This window comes from Gracilinanus agilis, chromosome 3 (assembly GCF_016433145.1).
Source record: "Gracilinanus agilis isolate LMUSP501 chromosome 3, AgileGrace, whole genome shotgun sequence".
Taxonomy (NCBI): Eukaryota; Metazoa; Chordata; class Mammalia; order Didelphimorphia; family Didelphidae; genus Gracilinanus; species Gracilinanus agilis.
Genome location: NC_058132.1, coordinates 479,272,045 through 479,294,555, shown reverse-complemented (window position 1 = coordinate 479,294,555; position 22,511 = coordinate 479,272,045).

The following is a 22,511-nucleotide window of genomic DNA, read 5'->3' as shown; positions in this document are numbered from 1 at the left end:
TTCTTCCTTAATAAGAACTCCCTTCTTCCCACCCCAATTACACTAGATCCATGGGATGGCTTAGAACCTCCCCTTGCTATAGTGCTGATTCAGTTTATAGTTTTTAGCGAATCTCTCAACTCTGTCCAGGATGATGACAATCATTGTCTAAAACTGAGCATACAATGCCTTCTTTCTCCCATCCCAGTAAATTAGTCAACCAAAAATTAAAAAGTATTTATTAAATGCCTCCTAAGTGCCAGGCACTGAGGACACGAAGACCAAAAAGAAAACAAATGAAAAGCCTAGTTCCTCCTTCTATTATTGCTTATCATTACTCTTGAGTTCTAGATCTTGCCATTAACTCTATACCTTTTATATTTCCCTCTCCTTTCATATATAATCATTAACTAAATCCTATTGACCTCTGCAATAACTTTCACATCTATTCCCTCATTAATAATTCCTTTATCACATCCTCTCTTTATCACTCAATTGTATTATGACAATAACAGATCTTCTTATCTCCACTATAACCTCCAAAATATCCTTCATAGAACTGTCAGACTTAATTTCCTTAAGCATAAATTTTTTTCCCCTTCTTCCTTTTCCATTTTACTAAGTTTGTTGTAAAGGTGAATGAATAAATGCATATGAGTTTGAGATTCCATGCGCATGGAATCTCATAGAATAGATGGAAATAGGAATCAGGAAGTTGGAAATATGGCTTGAGGCCTCAAATGAAAGATCAAGGCTAGAGATGTAGTCATGGTGGGGATAGTTTAATCCGGGAAAGTAGATAATATCACCAAGGGAAAGCATATGAGAAGAGAGTACTATACAAAGAAAGGGGCCAAGGACAGAACTGTACAGAATTCTCACATTTAGAAGATAGTAAGGAGAGAAGCAAGTGACAAAAACAGAAGGATAAATTGGAGAATTGATTTCCTTATTAGCACAAATGAAAGGATTAGACTATTGACCCTTTTAGATGCAAATGTTATCTTTGAGGGGGAAAATTATAAATATAACACTGTGGTGCTGAAAAATCAAGGTAGATGTTTGAGGTGAAACTGGTCAAAAGTGTCAAAAGTGGATTAGGAATCATTAGTTCCCTTTGAGAAAAAGGTTTTAGTAAAAAACTGTGTGTTGAAATACAGAGGAAGAGATACATACATCTCCTATGTATTTTTTCTTCCTTATAGATGAAACATCTTTATATCCAGAGCTTAAATTTTTGGGAAGGAGGCAGCTAACTGGCTGAGAAACTAGAGAACAAGGTCTGGAGATGGGAGGTTCTGGATTCAAATCCATGTTCAGATACTTCCAAGTTGTGTGATTCTGGGCAAGTCACCGAAGTCCTATTGCCCAGCCCTTACTGTTCTTCTGCTTTGGAACCAGTACATAGTATTAACTCTAAGATGAAAGATAAGGGTTTTAAATTTTTTAGGGGAGGGGGAATAGTTTCTGGATACTCTAAAAAATTATTGAATGTTAATTCATTCAATTTTCAACAAACTGCTTTATTTTTAGTACATCAAAGGTTGTAGAAACCTATAATTGTATCTATATATCCACTTTTTAAAAATGTCTTAGCATCCAGAAGTCTATGCGGACTTGGTCTTGGAAATTGCATTCTATATCACCCCAGTAAGATACCAAAGTGTGTGTGTAATCATGTTTGGTGTATCTATCATTTTGCATATACTTCACCTATTTTTCTTCCTCAGTACCAATTAGTGTTTAATGAACTAAGGGAGAGTCAATTATTAAAAAGCAACTCCAGGGGTCAAACGTGTTTGCTCTTCACAATAGAGCCACAAATGTGTAGTCTGTCTTCTCTGCATAAATGGCTGCTTGCTCTTTTTCTACATACATTGATTTTGCTATGGGTTAGGTCTTAGTTTATCTAGAATGAACACCTTCTTAGAGCAGGGAGGAAGCTAACCTTGGCCTTTGGTGTGGAAGAATACAATTAAACAGTTTATAGAGGTTGTCTTTCTTCTATCACTTTATCAATGTCATTTGAAGGTAGCATAGAAGATTAATTGTGCTTATTTTAAATGGAAAAAGAATTGAACAATTGTGCCATTTATTATTAAAGAATCTTAAAATTCAACTATTGGCTATTAGGCTTAGTTAAAAAAGAATAATATACCCACATATCTACAAATTGTTTTTTAATCATCCTTCATTTGTGACTCATGAAAGAAATCCTATATGAAGTGAAGCATCCTTTTGATAATGCCACTAAAATACATAACATAGACTCATTTACTTCCAGGAATGACCCCTCCTCACTTCCCTCCACCAACAGAGTCTAAGTTGCGTCTTTTCTATAAAGAGAATTGTTTTCTTCCAAAGCTTCAATATAGTCTTTTGCAGAGGCATCATCCCTACCCTAAATTCCCTGATAATGGGGCAATGAGTCAGGAAAAAGAAAGGTTACTGCACCAGTGGGGGAGATGACTGCTTGTCAGTAGTTGGTTCTAGAGATTGAACGACTATGTTTGCTCATTTCTGGTTAACATAGAAGGTTCACTGGTCTTTGGTACAGTGATTCATTCTTAATTCATCAAGTCAATAATCTTAATAAAGTTAAAAAATCACCTTATATCTCTTCCACTCATCATCTAAGCCTATAATTTACATTAAAGATATAACTTGTTTTGGTAAAAATGATTTTACTGAATAAATTGAAGAGAGATTTTATCCAATGCCACATTTTTAATAGTTTAAAAGTTGTATTTTAGAATTCTCATTGGTGGATTTTTAGGCACCCTAATTGAGGTAGTAACAACTTTTATGGTCATCACTTTTCTTCACACTTTATAAAGAGTAATATGAATGGGTTCAGCTAGGTGGTTCAGTGAATTGAGAGCCAGGCCTAGATATGAGAGGTCCTGGGTTCAAATTTGGCCTTAGACATGCCTTAATGATGGTCCTAGGTGACCTGGGTGACCTGGGTGAGTACTGGATGAATCTGGGCAAGTCACTTAATCCCCATTATCTACCCATTACCACTATTCTACCTTGGAACCAATATGTAGGTTGTATTGTACCTTACCAACAAAAGTAAGATTTTTTTTAAAGGACTATGAATCATATGTACTTAGGTCACACACATGCATTTCTATCTATCTATAATTATAATAATTTATAACTGGAAAGTACTTTGTCCATTCCTTTATTAAAAAAAAGTTTAATGACATCTTTTGTTTTTAGTCCCATCACTTCCTGATATTCTCCACACTTCATGCAAAAGCCTATTGGATCCTCTCTTACAACAAAAACTAAAAAGAAAAACAAAATAAACCCCAAAGCAAACCAAAACAAAAAGCCAATGAAGCAAAGCCAACTGAGAAAGAAACTGGCCTCTGACAATATATTCAAGATTCAGTCCCTGGAGTATCCCATCTCTCTACTGAGAGAGGGGAATTATGCTTCCTCCTCTCTTTTAAAGAATTTATACTAGTCATTATAATAATTTAGAGTTCTGCTATCTTTTCTTATTATTCTCATTTTTATTCCTCTAATTGTGTATATATTCATTCTGGTTCTGCTTACCTTACTCTGCATCAGTTGATACAAGTTTCTCCGAATTTTCTAATCTAATAGTTAAACACAAACAGGAAAATTCTGATTATTGTTTCTATCAGCCCTTGCTAGCATTCTTCCAGTTTCCTGGTCCTTTTAGAATCCCAAGGATACTCGTTGAAAGAACCTGGCTTGCATTAATTCATAATGACTGGCCCTAATGATGAGAGAATATTTACAACACTGAACTGCATGTCCTTGGTTTTCAAGGAGGTCAAGATCTCATTAATCTTCATATGTAGTTACAGCTCAGTGCCAGTTTACCTTTTAAAAGGCCAGTGCTTGATATAGACAGAGGGAAATGCTGTCCACAATCCAACAGCTGCTTTAGCTACAGGACACATGGGCAGCTACTATTTCAGAATGTCTCCTTCATGAAGATTAAGTTGAACTTGGTGCTTATTAGGATATTAATACCTAGAATCTGAACAATGGATGTCAATTAAAAAGAAGAGTCCTTTACTTTTCACATCACTTATTCCTATTCTTGCTTTATATGTGGGAGAAATTGGCTGTCAAGCCATCTTCAACATACCTAAAGGATTATGCTTTTGCCATTACCCATGGACTCACCCAGACTTTAAAGCCATTAAAAGAGTGGGGTCTTGGGTCTCAGCCAGACAGATGTGGAGTGGAGAAAGAATTCTGGCAGCTTTTCTGAGATACTTCTGTCAGGAAACTTTGTATAGATGGTTTAATAATAGAACCTACTATTACTGAGTAGGGTTATTGTGAGGATCAAATGAAATTATATGTATAACATGCTCTGCAAACTTTGAATGTTATTTGATATCTAGATATTAATAGTATTATTACTTCTACAGAAGAATATGTTATATAATACCTATAGTATTCTCTATGGCAGGGCTCTTAACCTAGGATATATTTATACAGAGGGGTATGAGAAGCTTGATAATAATAATGATAATGATAATAGTAAATTACATTTATATATTGTTTTAAGGTTTACAAAACACTTTAAAAATATTATCTCACTTCTCACAACAATCCTGGGTGGTAAGCTCTATTATCATTCCCATTTTACAGATGAGGAAACTGAGTTACAGAATGGCTACATGGCTTTCTCAGGGCATGTTTCTATGGTTGAATTTAAACTCAGGTGTTCATGATACCAGGATGAATGCTCTATTCATAATGCTATCTCATTGGGGCAGGGGGATAATTTGGTAAATAACTATATGTTATCCTATTGAAATTTCTAAAGGCAGTAATGTTAGAGAAAATATGTAGTTTTGATCATTGATAAACATTTAACAAACCAATAGATTTTGTACTAAGTAATGTTTCCTTTATGAAATACTAATCTATTTTCTTTCTTGTGTGAGTATTCAGAGAAATATCTACAATGTATTTATGTTCAAATTTAATTTTGAATTTAGTAGAGGATTCTAGAAGTCTTACAGAAAGTCACTGGGCATTGGGATTAACAAAGGCTAGGAACTCCTGCTCTATATTAGAGATGTCAAACTATGACCTAGGACCACCCCAGAGTGCAGAGCAGAACGAGAATGAAATATAATTGGAAAATATTTAACGAAATAAGTAAATATGCAGCACAACATAAATAATGTTAATTTGGTTTTTTTTAAGTCAAAATGCCCCCCAAAAGGATCTGTTTCTCTGTGGATTTGGCACCACTGCTCTATGAGATGTATCTGGGGATAATGTTGACTCATATTTTGTTCTATCCAGAGGGCTTAGAAGCACCAGGACTCATGCTTCGGAACCTTAAGACACTGCAATTGTGATCATTCAGTTTAATTATAATAGTTGTACATGCTTCAAAGTTTTTACAGATCTGTTATCTTATCCATGTGGACACAATGGTACACACACATGCAACTCATCCGTATCTCATTCTGTGAAAATCTTGTCTATATTCTCTGGCAAATCGTGTACTGGAAGGATGGGTTGACAATGGGACATCAAATAAATCAGGAATTTTGGTTTCTAGTTTCTGCCACCACAAAAGAGGTATTTTGCATATGTATACATGTATATACATATAGGACATTTTCATTTTTCTTTTATCTCTTTGGGGCTATAGGCTTAGTATATACTGCTAAATAATTTTTTTTTTTACATAATTCCAAATTGCTTTCTAGGAACTACCTTGAAACCTTTGAGCATTTCAAGGTACTAATGAAATATATACATAATCTCTCCATCTATGCTATCACTAAATTATCAGTGGTTGGGCAATAGTAAGAGTCTATTTCAGAGCTCTGGGATGATGGGAAATAACTATGCCAAGCCCAAGAAAATGGAATAAATTATTCTTTGGGTTCTTCTTAGAGACAAAACACTGGGCTCACCTTTGGCCTAGAAACTACACAAGGAAACACTGTGATATCATTTTCATTTTTATTCAGCCATATTGAAAGGGGGCATTCATTGTACAGTTTGTACTTCCCAATAAATGTGAGGTATGGGTGCCTTTTGTGCCCTACAGAGTGTGAGTTCAGCCTCTCAAAGATCACGTTTCCTAGGTTTGTGTATTCTCATGATACTGTATCTATGAAGAGAGATAGCATTGGTCTAATTGGTGATCTGTTATTTTATAGTCCCCTCTGGGATGTTACCTCTTGTCCACATTTAATTTCTGCTTTGTACTTCTGGAATTTTAGCTGATCAGAAGATAAGACATTATGTTCATTCACCATAGCAAGATGTTGTCTTCAAGATTTCTTCCGTATTTTAATTAGTCAAAGGATTAATTTTGGAGGGCAATTTAAAGAACATTTACTATAAGGCAAGCAAAACCTTTACAAATTTTTACATGACTTTATTTTTCTGGGTAGAAGTTGAGTTTGTGTTTCACAATGGACTTGGCAGGATGTGAAGGCCACACACTTGCCTCAAACTGAGAAGGAAAAAGATTTTTGTCTTTGTGGTTACACTAGATAAAACAAAGCTTTCTTAGGTTGTAGGAAAGAATGGAATATTTATGCAAACATGTTTATAGGCATCCTTACATAGGTTTTTGGAACATGGCTATTCTCTCTAAAAAGAGGTAAGCTATCCAAGTCTTCAAAGGCCACCTGAAAGCCTCAGTAATTCACTCAAGTACACCAGCCCACCTCTTTCTGGTAATACATTTTTCTTATAATGCCTTTTTGCTGCTTCTTGCATGTAATTTGTCATTGACAATACAGAGAAGCCTATTTATACCCAACACCCATTTCTCCATTGCTCTTTGTAATTTTGATTCTCTGGAGGTTATGGTATTTCCTGATTTACAGTAATATAGAATCGGTAAGGGAATATTGATGTTAAAAAGTTAGACTTTGTTTCAGGGAGAAGTTTGGGACTTAAAAGCACTGGATATATCCCAAATGTAATGCAGTTTGTTCTCTTCCTCCTATTATGATCTGGGTGTAATTTTCTGTCCATCTTATACATGTACAGATGGACAAGCTCATGTAAGTCTTTCTAGGTTTTTCTTAAATCAAAAGAGAGATAACTTCAGAACCATTTTTCTCCCTGAAAACTGTAATCAAACATAATCACCTGTTAATCTTTTATGGGAAATCATAAAATTACCCTTTTGGCAATAGAAGTAAAAATGAAATAAATAATTAATTTGCCAGTTAATTCCTAACAAAATATCCAATTTAAATACAGCTAGAAATATTTTAGCCAGAGATTTCAAGTCAGAAATAAGTAAATACTACAAACAGCTAGGAAGAAAGATCTCCAACTACCCAGGGAATGTAGTCAGTATCATATAATAAAATGTAGCAGTAGCTACTACAAAGAAAGAGAAATTTTGGAATAGTATATACTAAGGGACAAAAAAAAGTCTCACAAACATAAAAGAAAACTTTCCCCCCAAAATGGCCATGGGGCAGGGAGGAAGGAGTTCATTTTTAATAGAAGGCATAAGCATTTCTTCTGAGAAAATCAGATTTGAGTAGAATCTTTGAATTATAAAAAAAAGAGGGAAGAGAAATCTAAACTATCTTTGAGCAATTTGATAGAACTACATGATGATTAAATGTTAACTTTTTGAGAGGAAGGAAAGAGATCATTTTCTCTTCAAAACCTCATTGCCTTTAGGAGCAAAAGAAGATAGAATCAGGACTTAGGTAATTTTTTTGTGCAATTCTGCTTCATTTAAAGGCACAAAGAAAAAAATAACATGTAAAAGAAAATAGCAATGATTCTGAACCAAAACTTGTAGGATCAGGCCATAGTACTATGTAGGGGGAAATGTATATCTTTATATTTATCAATAAAAGAAAGAAGTGAGATATAAATGCAGTAACAAACCAGGAAGCAATAAATCAAGTAGCAATGAACACAAAAAAAGAAAATTTAAAAATAAAAGAAGGGAATGATAAATTGAAAGGAAAATGACTACATTGAATTAATAAAGTACTTAAAATTAATGAATTAGACAAACCATTAGTCAATTTAGTGAAATAGAGAGAAAACCATATCACTATAGCAAAAACAAAATGGGATTAACCACAGTAGATGAAGAGGAAACAAAAGAAATTGTTAGAAAATGTTTCACCACATCTCCAACATTCATTACTCTCCCCTGCTGTCATTTTAGTCAATCGGCTGGGTGTGAGGTGATGCCTCAGAGTGGTTTTGATTTGCATTTCCCTAATTATTAGAGATTTAGAACACTTTCTCATGTGCTTATTGATAGTTTTGATTTCTTTATCTGAAAATTGCCTATTCATGTCCTGCCCATTTATCAATTGGAGAATGGCTTGACTTTTTGTACAATTGATTTAGCTCCTTGTATATTTGAGTAATTAGACCTTTGTCAGAGTTTTTTGTTATAAAGATTTTTTTCCAGTTTGATGTTTCTCTTCTGATTTTAGTTGCATTATTTTTGTTTGTACAACACTTTTTGAATTTAATGTAATCAAAATTATTTATTTTACATTTTGTAATTTTTTTCTAACTCTTGTTTGGTTTTAAAAACTTTCCCAGAGATCCGACAAGCATACTACTCTGTGTTTGCCTAATTTTCTTATAGTTTCCTTCTTTATATTCAAGTCATTCATCTGCTCTGAATTTATCTTGGTGTAGGGTGTGAAATGTTGATCTAAATTGAATCTCTCCCATATTGTTTTCCAATTTTCCCAGCAGTTTATAAGAGATACTTATAAAAGATAAACAATTTTGATAATATAAAATTTAAAAAAAACTTTTCTGTCTGAAAAAATAGAGTAAGATTCTGAAGGAAAATTATTAATTTGAGAAAAAATTCACAGATAATTTTCCTGATAAAGTTCTAATATTTAAGACATAAAGGTAACTAATAGAACTACACAAGAATAAATTATTTGGGAGCAGCTGGGTGGCTCAGTGGATTGAGAGCCAGACCTAGAGACCAGAAGTCCTAGTTTCAAATCTGGCCTCAGATATCTCCTAGTTGTGTGACCCTGAGCAAGTCACTTAACTCCCATTGCCTAGCCCTTACCATTCTTCTGCCTTGGAGCCAATACTTAGTATTGATTCCAAGATGGAAGGTAAGGGTTTAAAAAAAAGAATGAATTATTTACAGGGTGTGCTGGAACCAACTCAAACTAGCTCACAAAAATCAATTGCTAAATTTTTCAGTTGGAGCATTTACATTATGGATGTCAACAATTATACAAATCAGAGCTTGTTTTTTAATGAATAGACCAAAGTGATGAAGAAAATGTTAATAATGCAAATTATCTTAAAAGTTTGTTATGTGTGCATTTTACTTCCTGCATCACCTAGTTGTTAAACATTTACCAGGACATTTCTGGTTATTTCTCAATAAATAGATGGCCAAAAGATATGGACAAGCAGTTTTCTAATGAAGAAATACAAGCTATGATCAACCAAATGAAAAATTTCTATGTGCCACTTACAAGAGAAATGCAAATCAAAACAATTTTGTATTTCAGCCTTCACTCATCAGATTTTTGAATTTGGCAAAATGGCAAAATGGACAATTGCTAGATGGATGGTGTATGAAGGTGCTCAACTCATTTGTTGTTTTGGGAATAATTTGAACCTTTATGGAAAGCAATTTGAATATGTACCTAAGAGGTCACTTACATTTATTCTTTGATCCTCTGATACTCTATTAGGAATGAACCCTTGAGAAGTCATAGCAGAGAGAAAGGATCCATTTACTTAAGAATATTTTTGGCAGCACTTTTTTATAGCAAAGAATTGGAAAAAAAAAAACCAGACAACATCTCTGTCAATTAGGAAAGGGTTGAATAAATTGTGGTATGGGTGCAATGGAAATTTTTTGCTTATTATTAAAATGAGGAATTTGGAAGATTCAATAAAATATGGAAAGACTAAGATGCACTGATGCAGAGTGAAATGTCCAGAACCAGCAGAATAATTTGTATGATAATGGCAATAACAGGAAAGGAAATGACACTGAAAGATATCCAAATTTGAAAACTGAGATCTACTGACATGATTCCAAAGACTGATCTTATACCTCTTGCTACAGTATAGAACTAATTATACATTCTCAGAAATGGTCAATTATCTTTGTTTTGCTTGAATATCTATAGCTCTATTTGTTATAGGGCAGGGAAGCTCAGTGCATTGGACTTGGAATCAGGAAGATGAGAGTTCAAATCTAGCTTCAGACATTTCCTAGTGGTGTGACCCTGGACAAATCACTCAGTATCTGTTTGCTTCAGTTTCCTCAATTGTAAAATAGGGATAATAAGTGGATCTACCTTGCAAGTTAGTGTGAGGATTGAATAAGATAATATTTGTGAAGTCCTTCGTACATAGTAAGCACTAATACTTATTCTTTGTCCCTTTTTGTTGTAAGGGAGGACTTCTTCCTGGAGGGATTCACAGTTGGACTGGTTTATATTTATGAACTTGAGAGAAAGAGGGTCACTTAAACATTTTAAAAGTTTCAGAGATGAAAGGGAAGAGAAGGATAAAAAGGATAAATGATATAATTTATATAATTTATTTATATAATTGCTTGAATAAGCTTCTAGTCAGGGATGAAGATAGGCAATGGATCTGCGATTTAATTTTCCAGATGAGGAAGTTTTCTGAATAATTCACGTTGGCACTTTTTCTGCAACTCAAAGTTTAGAGATTTGTGTAAGAGTAATAAGAGGTTAAGTGACTTCCTTAGGTTCAAATTGATAATATGCATCAGAGGAAAGACTGGCTCCAAAGTCTTTTTGGCTCCAAAGTCAACTGCCTATTATGTCATACTCTATACATGATTCTATAAACATGCCCATACATGTATATTATATATGCAAGCACAAGCATACATATGCGTATATGAAACATTGATGGTGCAGAAATTAATGGGATCATAGATTTAGAGTTAGAAAGGATCTTTAAGGCCATTGAGTCTAACCTCTTCATTTTATAAATGAGAATACTAAGCCACAGAGAGATTAAGCAATTTGAGTAGTGCTCTACAACTAATAAGAGTTGAGGCAGATTTTGAACGCACATCTTCCTGTTGTGTGTTCCTGAGTCCAGGACTCTATTCATGTTCATAGTTCCCAGTTCTTTATATCTTTGTATGATTTTTGATGATTGAGTGAAAGATAATTTAAAAGAATCCAACATCCCTTGTACCAGTAGCTTATAGTACACATCAAAAAAGATGGATTTCAAAGGAGGAAATTATTATGCATGAGAGAAAGTTGAGGTCAAGTGGCTTCTTCAACCTTGTGCAGATAATTATTAAGTCTTAAATAAACTCATTTTTCACAGAGCAACATGGCCATCATGAAGGGATGATTTCATATTCAAAATAAGCCTTTCTTTGGTATGAGTTTTGAGTGCCTTCTTGGATTGAATGCAGTTCTGTAGCAATCAGCCAGGTTAAGGAAAACATGAGAATTTTGCTTTCAAAGAAACAGCAGTGAGTCTAGATGGAAAAAGGCATTGTGAAGAGGCCTGGAAGAAATTCAGGTTTATGAGATTTTTACTTAGATATGTGTACTAACTATGGTGATTCTGTCTCCATTCCTGCTTCTTCTCCTCTCTACTAGGAAAAGCTGAATATGATTTTTCAAGAGGCATTTCTTTCATCTCAATCACTGTAATGATCTGACATAGTGACTCTATTCTCCCTCCCCATTGCCCCCATCACCACTTGAGTCCCCAACCTTGATTTTCTGCAGCATTTGGTATATTCGGTTTACTAGGCAGGTCATTAGACTGGTGGAAAAGCATTTTTATTCAGACTCTACAAAGCAATGGGGAAAAAATGTAAAAAAAAGTTTGACAAATGGTGATTTGACCACTTTACATGTGTTATAGATTCTAGACATGATGCACAAATGGTAAATTCTGAAAAGTGATCTTCCGTGTAATGTCATTTTTTAAGAGTACTCTTGCCTCAGGGCTGTGAATTATTGTGCTGTGAATATTATAGGAGGGATTATTTACAATAAATCGTGTAAAACCCCAAATGTTTCATAATCAGAATATGTCAAATGTTGAGGAACGAGGAAAAAGTTGGTTTACAGCTTCCTCCAAGAATGAGCCAAAAAATTGTATGGCATAAGAGCTAATGGAAAAACATCCAGTCCACCCTCTATAAATACTTACCACATTCCCATAAACTAAACTATTAGGAGTACTTGACATTTTCATTTATAACTATAAAAGCTGGCAAAAAAGTAATTTACTGGAGCTCTACTTTCAACATCTCTCATTTACAATGGGATCCCATACTGTGGCTTTACACCACAATTTGATTAGTGGTGTTATCGAGAAGGTAGTTTATTTGAACAAACAACTTAGCTATGTATGTAGTGTGGTAGAAAGAGATCTGTCCTGGGAGTTGGAAGACCTACCCTTAAGTCCCAACTCCTCCATAAACCCCCTGTTTGACCTTGACTGAATCATTTAATTCCTCTTATCTCAGTTTTCTCATATGTAAAATGGGGTCAATTTTTATTCCTGTCCGATCTATTTCAAGAAATTGGTATTGGAAAAATTATTGCTCTTGAATTTCTAACAGTTGATAACCCATACCTCTTTTTCAGACCTCATTCTGCCAGGAGATGTATTCATCCAATATGTCAAATGCTATTCTATAAAAGCGGTTTATTTTTAAACTTATTTTTTCAATTACCAATCAATTATTCATCTCTATCTCTGTCTCCTTCGTCCCTCCCTCCCTCTAAAAAAGAAACAAAAACAAAACTCTATACATAGATAAGCAAAATAAATTTCCACATTGACCATGCCCAAAAGATATATATATTTTTTAATTTTATTTGTATCTGGAACATGTCACCTCTCTCTCAGGAGGCGGGTGACATTTTTCATCATTGATACTCTGGAATCATGGTGATTTACAAAAACAATTTCACTAGGTCACATTGCTGTGTAAATATGAGATGGCTATTGTTATTTATTAGATATATAACTATTATTAATTAAGATGTTATACCTTAGAAATGAAGTATAATGTAACTCTGAAGGACAGTATGCTATAATGTTTAGAAAGTCAATCTTAGAGTCAAGAAGACTTGATTTCAATTTGCATCTCTGACACATGCTGACTGTGTGATTCTAGATAAGTCACTTAACATCTGAGTGCCAGAAACACAGATTATGGGTAGAAGCATAGTTTCTAGTTTATGTTGGTAAAGGGCATTTCCTTCCAAAGTTTCCTACACCAGTATTATTACAGGCCTATGCCAAAAGATACGAATCCAAAACAACCACCTTTCTAGGCTTGCTCAGTACCACGCAGTGGTATAGAAATATTCCTTCAATTTCAAAGTCAATTGATTTATCCTCACCATCATTTTTATTATCCAAGCTTTTGAGACTACTTTTCAGTCTTCTGTCAACTGAGTCCCACATTTTGTCACCTTTCCAATCTTGTCTCTTGTTAATTCCTGATTTGATTCCTCCTCTGTGGCCAACATAGTTTTTTTTAACCTTCTTACCTCTTGCCAATAATTTCATAACTTGCTTTTCACCTCCTTTAAGTTTTTACTCTCATTTGGAATGCTGTAAACTTCCCTCCATAATTAAGGTCCATCACTTCTTTCTAGGACACATTATCTCACTAACAACATGCATCAAAGAGAGTTCTACCCCTGTGTACAAGGTACTTTACAAGATATCACAGATTTGAGAGACAAAACTCAGCTTCAAAGATCTTAATAATTAAATCTCAAATGGAAATGAATCCTGTGGAGGGGAGAATAAGATGACAGTCAGAGTCTGTGTAAATACTGTGTTGACATCCTGTTCCCCTGAACTTAACTAAAAGCTTTGATTAATCCTCTCAGCACTCCTGTGAGACAAATGTCCTTATCTTACAGGTCAGTAAGTGGAAATATAATGACGCAAAACGACCTTCCCAATGTCAGGCAAACAAACTGGTGCTAAAGACAAAACGACTGTACCTGAGTCCAGTCCTCAACACATGCCTATTAACTAGACCTTGTTTCTGGCTGTAGCCTTCTTTATCAGAGATCAAATCCTCTTCCTCAGATAAAACCTTAACTCTGGAAAAGTCGTTTCACTATTTTTACTCATTAGCACTAGTTGGTAGTAGGGTAAAGTTTTACACATTGATAAAAATGATTGTAATGGAGTCAGAAAAAAGAGTCCAGGAATGTATTGGACCCTGAGCCATTTTCAGTGGCTCTTATGTTCTAACAACACTGAAAGGTTTGGTGCTTTGGAATTATGAATCACTTATTCTTTGCCCCAATCCCTTCCCCATTACTGGAGGAGGAAGAACAGTATCAAAGCTGAATCAGAGAGATTTGGCTGCTTGGGCAGGAAGATCCACCCACTAAAGATACCTTTGTTTGTTTGTTTCTTTTTTTCCCCTTCTAAACCACCTAGGGGTTTGCAGCTCAGTGTTGAACCAGAACATATATGGTCTACTTAGGGAGGTCAAGGGATTCTTGTATTTACCTCTATTACATAGGAAATATTGTACTTATAAATTAAGCACCCCCCACCTCTCTCTCCTGTACAACTCTATTTCAAATGATGAATTATAAAGCTGAAAATAGTGGAAAATGGAATATATTAAATCAGACTGAAGGATAGAAAAGAGTTCTGAGAATTCTACAAACTATCCCAGAATTCCTTATAGGAATCATCAAATTGCTTGAACAGGTTCATTTGTTATTTCAATATGAATTTTGAATATAAATTTCTTTCAATGCCTTATTGGTTGTTTGACAAAAACTCCAGAATTTAATTAGATAATTAAATAACATGGGTTTTTATAAGGATTATAACATAGCTGGGCAGTTTCTTTGGCTGATAAATACATATTCACAGGCATAAGCATATTACTATTATAGTACTGATTTAGAAAATACAGACTTAAAAGAGGAATAAAAGGAGCTGAAATTATTCCTCTCTCCTCTAAAAACTCCCACTTTAAATCAGAAAACCGACAATAACTTCCCAATTCAGTTCACTTAAATGTTTACATGATGCATACTGTGGAGCAGGAACTGTGCCAAGCACCTAAAACTCCTTATAAAGACATCTGAAAGCTCCTTTAACCCCTTGATCCTCTTTTGCTGTCCTTTGTGCCTTTTGTTTCAACTGGATTGTTCTATTGTCTAAACTATGTTGACTCCTCCTTAAAGATCTGACTTTAAATTCTTCCCTAGCATGAAGTATTGTGTGCCTAACTTCATACGTAAGTGATGGCTCTATTGCCTTTGTGTTCTGGAAAGAAAAAGAGGATACAATAGGTGGATAAAACAAATGGTGGCAAGTTCTGAGGGATTGGGAGCACTCCAGAGTATTCTGCAGTAGCTTCAACCACTCAAGAGAAGAATAAAATTATGCTTGCTAAAAGGGAATATCTTTACTGCCCTTTACTCTCCTCTTGCTACATTGCTTCTTAGGGAAATATCCTTTATTAGAAAATCAATTAAGCAGATATTGTTTAAAATGTCTAGGAAAAAGGAGATGCAGCTGATCCCTGTCTAGTTAATCCACAACTGATAGCTAGCAGTTCTTACTAGTTCTCACTGCAAAATTTATTAAATACATTTTGCCATTTAATCTAATAACATGTTTACTTTCATTTGACAAGCTCTTCTATCAAGTCAAATCATAATCCTTATTGTCCTATGAATGTGCTATTAGCATTAATTATTTTTTAAAATTAATATTTAATTGTTTCAATTATATGTAGAAATAATTTTTCCTCTCCTTTCTACTTTTTCCTTCCCAATAAGGCAGGTAGTATGATATAGGTTATACATACATTATCATATAACACATATTTCCCTGTTCATCATGTTTTGAAACAAGACACATATATATTACTTACAACAGAGAAAAATTTAAGGAAGAAATAAAGTGAAGAACGGTATGTTTCAGTCTGCATTAGGACTTGGTCTGCTCCTTCTATGGTGGTGGATATCCTTTTTCATCATTAGTCCTTTGGAACTGTCCCTCTCTCCTTTCCTTGTTGATAACATATCAATTTGCCCAGTTGATCATCATATATTATTGTTGTTAATGTGTGCAACATTCTTCTGGTTCTTCTAGCTTTACATTGTATCACTTCATATTAGTCTTCCCAGGCTTTTTTTTTGTCAGCAGCTTGTTTGTAATTTTTTATAGCACAATATTATTCCATGACAATCATATGCCACAGTGTGTTCAGCCATTTGCCAAATGATGGACGTCCCTTCAGTTTTCAGTTATTTGCCATCACAAAAAGAGTTGCTAAAATTTTTTTTAGAACATATAGTTTCTTTTCTTTTTTCCTTGATTCACTTCAGGAAATAACTATAATAGGGGAATTGCTAGGTCAAAAGATATACACAGTTTTATGACTGAGTAGAGTTAATATTGTTTTCCAGAATAATTAGATCAGTCCACAGTTCCACCACAAATATGTAAAATATTCATGTTTCCATATCCCCTCCAACATTTGTTGGATGATGTCTGAGAATTGCTTTGATATGCATTTTTGATCAATAATTATTTAAAGCATTTTTCATATATAACTTTGATTTCTTTATCCCAAAATTGTCTATTCATATCTTTGGATCATTTACCAATTGGGGAATGACTTCTATTCTTATATATTTGACAAAGCTCTCTATTTTTTTAGATAGAGGACATGAGACCAGAGAAACTATAAAATTATTATTTTCCTTCTAATCTTAACTACATTATTTTTATGTATTCAAAATCTTTTCAATTTAATGTGTTCAAAGCTAGTTTACATTTCACAATACTTTCTATCTCTTGCTTATTCATAAATTCTTCTCCTATCTATAAATCTGAGGGGTAATATGTTTGCTATTCTAATTTGTTTATAAAATACTTCCATTTATACCTAGGTCATATATCCTTAATCTTCCCTTGGTAAATGGTTTAAGATATTGGTTTATATCTAGTTTCTGCCAAACTGCTTTCCAGTTTTCCCAACAATTTTTACCAAGTGTTGAATTCTTATTCCAAAAATTTGAATCTTTATCGTTGTCAAACACAAGGTTACTTGGCCAGAAGTTATGGTACTCTTTATATTTATTTGTTTACACTGTTACACTGCTCTAAAATTTTCCACCCCTTTCTCTCTGGACACTAATGTCTTAGTCTTCCCTTCACTCCCCACCCAAGACCTTATCACTTCAGTGAAAACTTCTTGACAACTCCAGCCCATTGAGATCTCTTCCTCCTTGGAATTCTAATAGCAATACTGTCTTAATTCTAAAGGTATTATTCAGTGGTATTGCATCTTGCATGGGATTCAGTTTGATAGTAAAGTTAGTATTTAAGGTAAAAGTCACTAAAAGTCAAAGTAGTCCTAAAAATTTCTTGGATGTCCCCATAAAGAATGGCAGAGTAGATTTGAAGAGCAGCAGCTAGGAACGATGAAGATCAATTTAAAAGAAAGCATAGTTCATCAGGAGGCAGAGAAGCCTGTCTATTGCTGTGCAAACAACTGAATGAAGATTTTATTTGTCTCTACATTAGGTTATACTATCAATTAGGAGAGAAGCAGAGGCCAGGACTACTGAAATAAAAGAATTCAAAAACAGTAAAGAATTAGTTCTGTCTGTCTCTGTCTTCTCATCTCTGTTTCTTTGTCTTTTTCTCTTCTCTCCTTTCTCTGTTTCTGTCTTTCTTTGTCTTTGTGTCTCTTTACTCCATCATTATCTCTATGTTTCTGTCTTTTTCTCACTTGCTACTGTTTCTGATTATTACTCTCTCTGTCTTTATCTCTCTCTCCTTCTATCTCTTCTCTGTCTCTATCTCTTTGTTTCTCCTTCTTCTCTGACTATCCTATCCATCTCCGTTTTTTCCTGTCTCCTGTCCATTTCTGTTTATTTCTCTGTCTTTCTTTCTGTATTTGGCTTTCATTCTATCTCTGTCTCCTCTCTCACTCCCTTGTTCCTTCCTTGAATTCATGTTATATAAATGCATATATGATATGACTCCCTTCTATCAGCCCTTGGCTCCTTCTATATTACTTTATATAGCTATCTATCAATCATACATGTCCTTTCTTTTCCACTAGATTGTAAATTGCATGAGGGAAGAGAATGTCTTTTCCTTTTTGGTGTTTCTAGTCCTGCATAGTGGCTGCATGGAGTTAGAGTCTGACAACTGTCAATGATTGTTATTATTGTAGAAATAACATTAAATGAAGAGTCAAAAGATTTGTACTGAGGTCTTGCTTTCATTATTAACTATTTGTGTGACAGTGGGCAAATTGCTTAAGCCTTCTGATCCTTAATTTCCCTTTCTTTTAAGTGGGGATAATTCCTACTCTATCATTCTTTTAGAGGTTGTTTGTGACTTTCTAATAAAATAATATGGAAGTCCTTTGGAAAGCCCTAAACAAACATCATTATAACTCTAGTCTTATTTGAATCCTGGGGGAATTTCCTAAGGATTTTTCTTTGCAGGTAATTCTTCCATTTGGGAGATACTATTGAGTGAAAGATAAAGCAAATCTGAGGAAAATGGATAAATATGAACTTTCATATAGTAGAAGTGAAGTCCTCCTTGAGCCAAAGATAATTAAGGAAGCTGGTGCCAAATTCCTTGATTCTCAGCACTTATAACTTTAGGGACTGCTTAAGAATATAAAGTATCATCATCATAGTAAATTGACTCTGAACCCAAATCAGGGACAAATTTCCTGGAGCTGCTGAGGCAAACATATCTCCCTCTCCATTCCCACATAATTCTCACCTAGGATCATCCAATATTTTTACATTCTTCTCAAGCCAAAGTGTTCATTTGCTCTTGTATATTTTGCATTCTTAATATGTGTAGCTTCTCTGATTTCTGTTCCCACTTTGTTAAAGAGGTTTATTAGTTATTTATGATACTCTTTTGTGTATCCAGCTTTGGATGGGAAGGGGTTAAATTGTTAGTGCCAGTAAATATTTTTTTGAGATGCATCTCCTATGTGCTAGGCTTTTTGCTAAGAACTGGGGATACAAAAAGAGGGAAAAGATAATCCTTGCTCTCAAGGAGCTTTTAACCTGATGGAGGAGACAACAAGCAAAGAATTATGTACAAACAAGATAAATAGGAAATACTTAAGAGGGGGAAAGGAATGAAGATATAAAAAGGCCAGGTAGAAGATTAGATTTTAGTTGGGTTTTAAAGGAAGTCAGGGAAGCTAGTCAATCAAAATGAGAATGAACATTCGAAAAATGAGGAACAACGAGAGAAAAAACTCAGAGCCAAAAAATGAGTGTCTTGTTTATGGAGCATCCAGGAGAGTGAAGTGTATGTGTTGGGGAATAAGGTACAAAATGACAGGAAATGTAAGAGGGAACTATGTTGTGAAGGGCTTTGAATTTCGAGGAGAAGATTTTGAATTTTTCTCCTGAAAACAAGAGGAATACACTGGAATTTGGAATGAGAGAGACAGGCAGACTGAGTAACATGATTGGACCTGAGATCTTAGGAAAATCATGTTGCTGGTTAAGTGGTGGATGGCTTGGAGGAGGGAGAGACTTGGGTTAGGGAGGTCTCCCAGCAAGTAATTGTAATATTTCAAGTGTGGGGTGATGACAGCCTATATCAGGATAATGATTGTGTCAGAGGAGAGAAAGGGATATATTTGAGAGATGTTGTAAAGGTGAAATTGACAGAAATTGACATTAGCTTAATTATGGTAGTGGGAAGCAGTGAGAGATAGGGAGGAATCCAGGATGACTCTTAGGGTGTGAGCCTGAGGGACCAGAAAGAGAGTGTCCTCTGCAGTAATAGGGAGTATAGGGGTAGGATAGGGCTTAGGGGGGGAAAGATAATATAAATTTAAGGTATCTACCAGACAACAAATTCAAGATTCTGAATAGCAGTTGGACTTGTGAGATTAGAAGTCAGCACATAAATTGGAGCAAGATAAGTAGATTTGAGAATCATCAGCATAGAGATGGCAATTAAATCCATGGGATCTGATGAAATCACCAGGTGAAGCATGAAGGGAAGAGAAGAGGACCCAGGACAGAATCCTGTGAGACACTTGCAGTGAGATTAAGTTAATTGTTCCCCTTTCACGGAGGGTGCTTTGTATTCTGAATCCTTGTCATACTCCTATTTTACAGATATTTGATGTGTGATAGAGAGATAAAAATATAGTCTGATATCCCTCCAGGAGAATAGAAATTGAAGGAGAAATCACCCATCCATGGCTGTCCTGGATCCTAATTGTCCCTCCCTTGCTCATATGCTGGTAATAACTATACAGCTTTCCCATTTTTCACAAAAGTAGAAGTTGCTGTCTTCTTCAGAGATCAGACAGGCTTGATTACAGATAAAATATTTATGCATGCAATGTTGGAGTCAGCTCAATAGCTATATTAAATGTCCAACCACACATATTTATTATATCATTAATGATATGTATTGGGAGAAGTAAAGTTCTCTAAAAATATTTCTTCAAAGTGCTCACTCCAATTTGCATCTGCTACACTGTTTGCTTTCAACTCCATGGAAAAAGATGCCCCTCCCAGGATCAACTCGTCACCATGCTGCTAACTAAAACCCTGATACTTCCCTTAGCCTTCCCTCCCTTCTTAGTGGAGGGCTGGAGGGCAGAGTACCAAATTCCTCCCAGTGCCTTTCTGTATAGAAAGCAGAAACAGGACTTTTCAGTTCACTCCAGTCTGCATCTCCTGCTTTCTTGCCTCCTTTTGTGTGTTGTGCCCCTCTTTAGATTTTAAGTACTTTGAGAGGTGAGAACTATCTTTCTTTTTATTGTCTTCCCAGCACTTAAGTTAGTCCTTGACACATAGTAAGCACTTAGTAAAAGTTTATTAAATCATTGGATTAGAAATATAATTAAAGGAATTTTTTTCTTTATTAAATATTTTACTTGCTTTCTTACTTATCTCTCTGGCAATCTATCATTAGTGTTGTTTTTGTGTAACTACCACTGCTACAATAAGCAAGGGTGCACATCAGTGTTTGGCTAGAGACCCCCATATAAGGAATTCTCGACTTGGAGTTTTCCAGGATGAATATTATGAAAGGATAACATCTCATGTAAATTGACATTTAAAGACAACTACAATAACAAAAACATTAAGAGCTCATCCAAAATTAAGAGTAACTTCAAATCTATAATGGCAACAATACATAAGTGATAATAGATATTCTATCATTATCCAAATCAGTTAAGAAATTGTTGAATTTTTGTTGTTGAAGCAATCCCAAGATCAAAAACTCTAAATTTAAAGGTAGAAATATCCTTAGGGTATTGGGAAATACATACATGTTTTATAAAATCAGACAGGCAGATTGCCACTCACGTCTGATAAAGTCAGGAATTGCATTCATTTCTTCCAAATTATTTGCCTGGGTTTCAGGAACTGGGTTGGATATTAAAATCCTCCTCTTCTAAATCCACTTTGCCTTAAAGGGTCCTACTATTCTCATGGAAAAATCATTGCTAACTTGATTTCCTATTTTGTATAATTCCCTTTTCTCCTTTTTCTTTCTTTTTCTTTACTATTTGTAGGTTAGGTGCTAACAATTCACTATCCCATTTTTCTTCAAAGAATAACACATAACTAAAAATGGCTGGGGGCATAAAGGAAAAGAGATAGACATACAAAGCCTGAGAGAGACAGAGTTACAGTGACAGAGACACAGAGACAGAGGCAGACAAAGAGATAGAAAGAGTCAAATAGCATATCATTAAATATAGAATATTATTTGAAAAGGCAGAAAATAAGTCGGCTCAAATCCAAGGTCTGGTTTTTACTTACTTAATATGTGGTCAAATTATTTTCTCTCTTTTTTACCCAGTTTTTCTACCTGTCAGATAAGCATACTTTCTGGATTGTTTCTATTAGGGATGTTATGGAGACTTGTGAAGTCTGATGGAACAATGAGCTTTCAAATGATCAGACTCAACTCCAAATATTTAGCTAGTGAAATCTGAGTAAATCTGCATACACTCACACGCACACACATACACACACATATTTATACATATAAAGTCTCACAATATGTGTAGGGGATTCTTTTATATGAATGAGATGTATAGTTTTTTTCTGATAAAAACCAAACATATTTCTGTGTTGATGTTTTGTCTATGTGTGTGTGTGTGTGTGTGTGTGTGTGTGTGTGTGTGTGTGTGTGTGTGTCCATGATAGGTTAATGGTTAAATACACTTTTACTTGTAAAAATATATCTCTATTGCAATAGAGGTAGTAATTGCCTTTGTAAGAGTAAGGACAGAACGTTTGGAAAATGTATATGAAGAAGTCTGAGTTCATTTGATTTTAAATAGGGAAAAAATTAGGAAGAGAATTGAAGTATCTGAAACATTGTTCCTTTTTCACAATATTCCAAATCAGAGAGAAAGGATGGAAAAAAAAAGATTTAAAGAGATAACCAGGAGTTGGAAGGCTGAGGAGAAACTCAGGAAATTTAATTGACATGCAGCACTTAGAAGAGACACTTAAAGG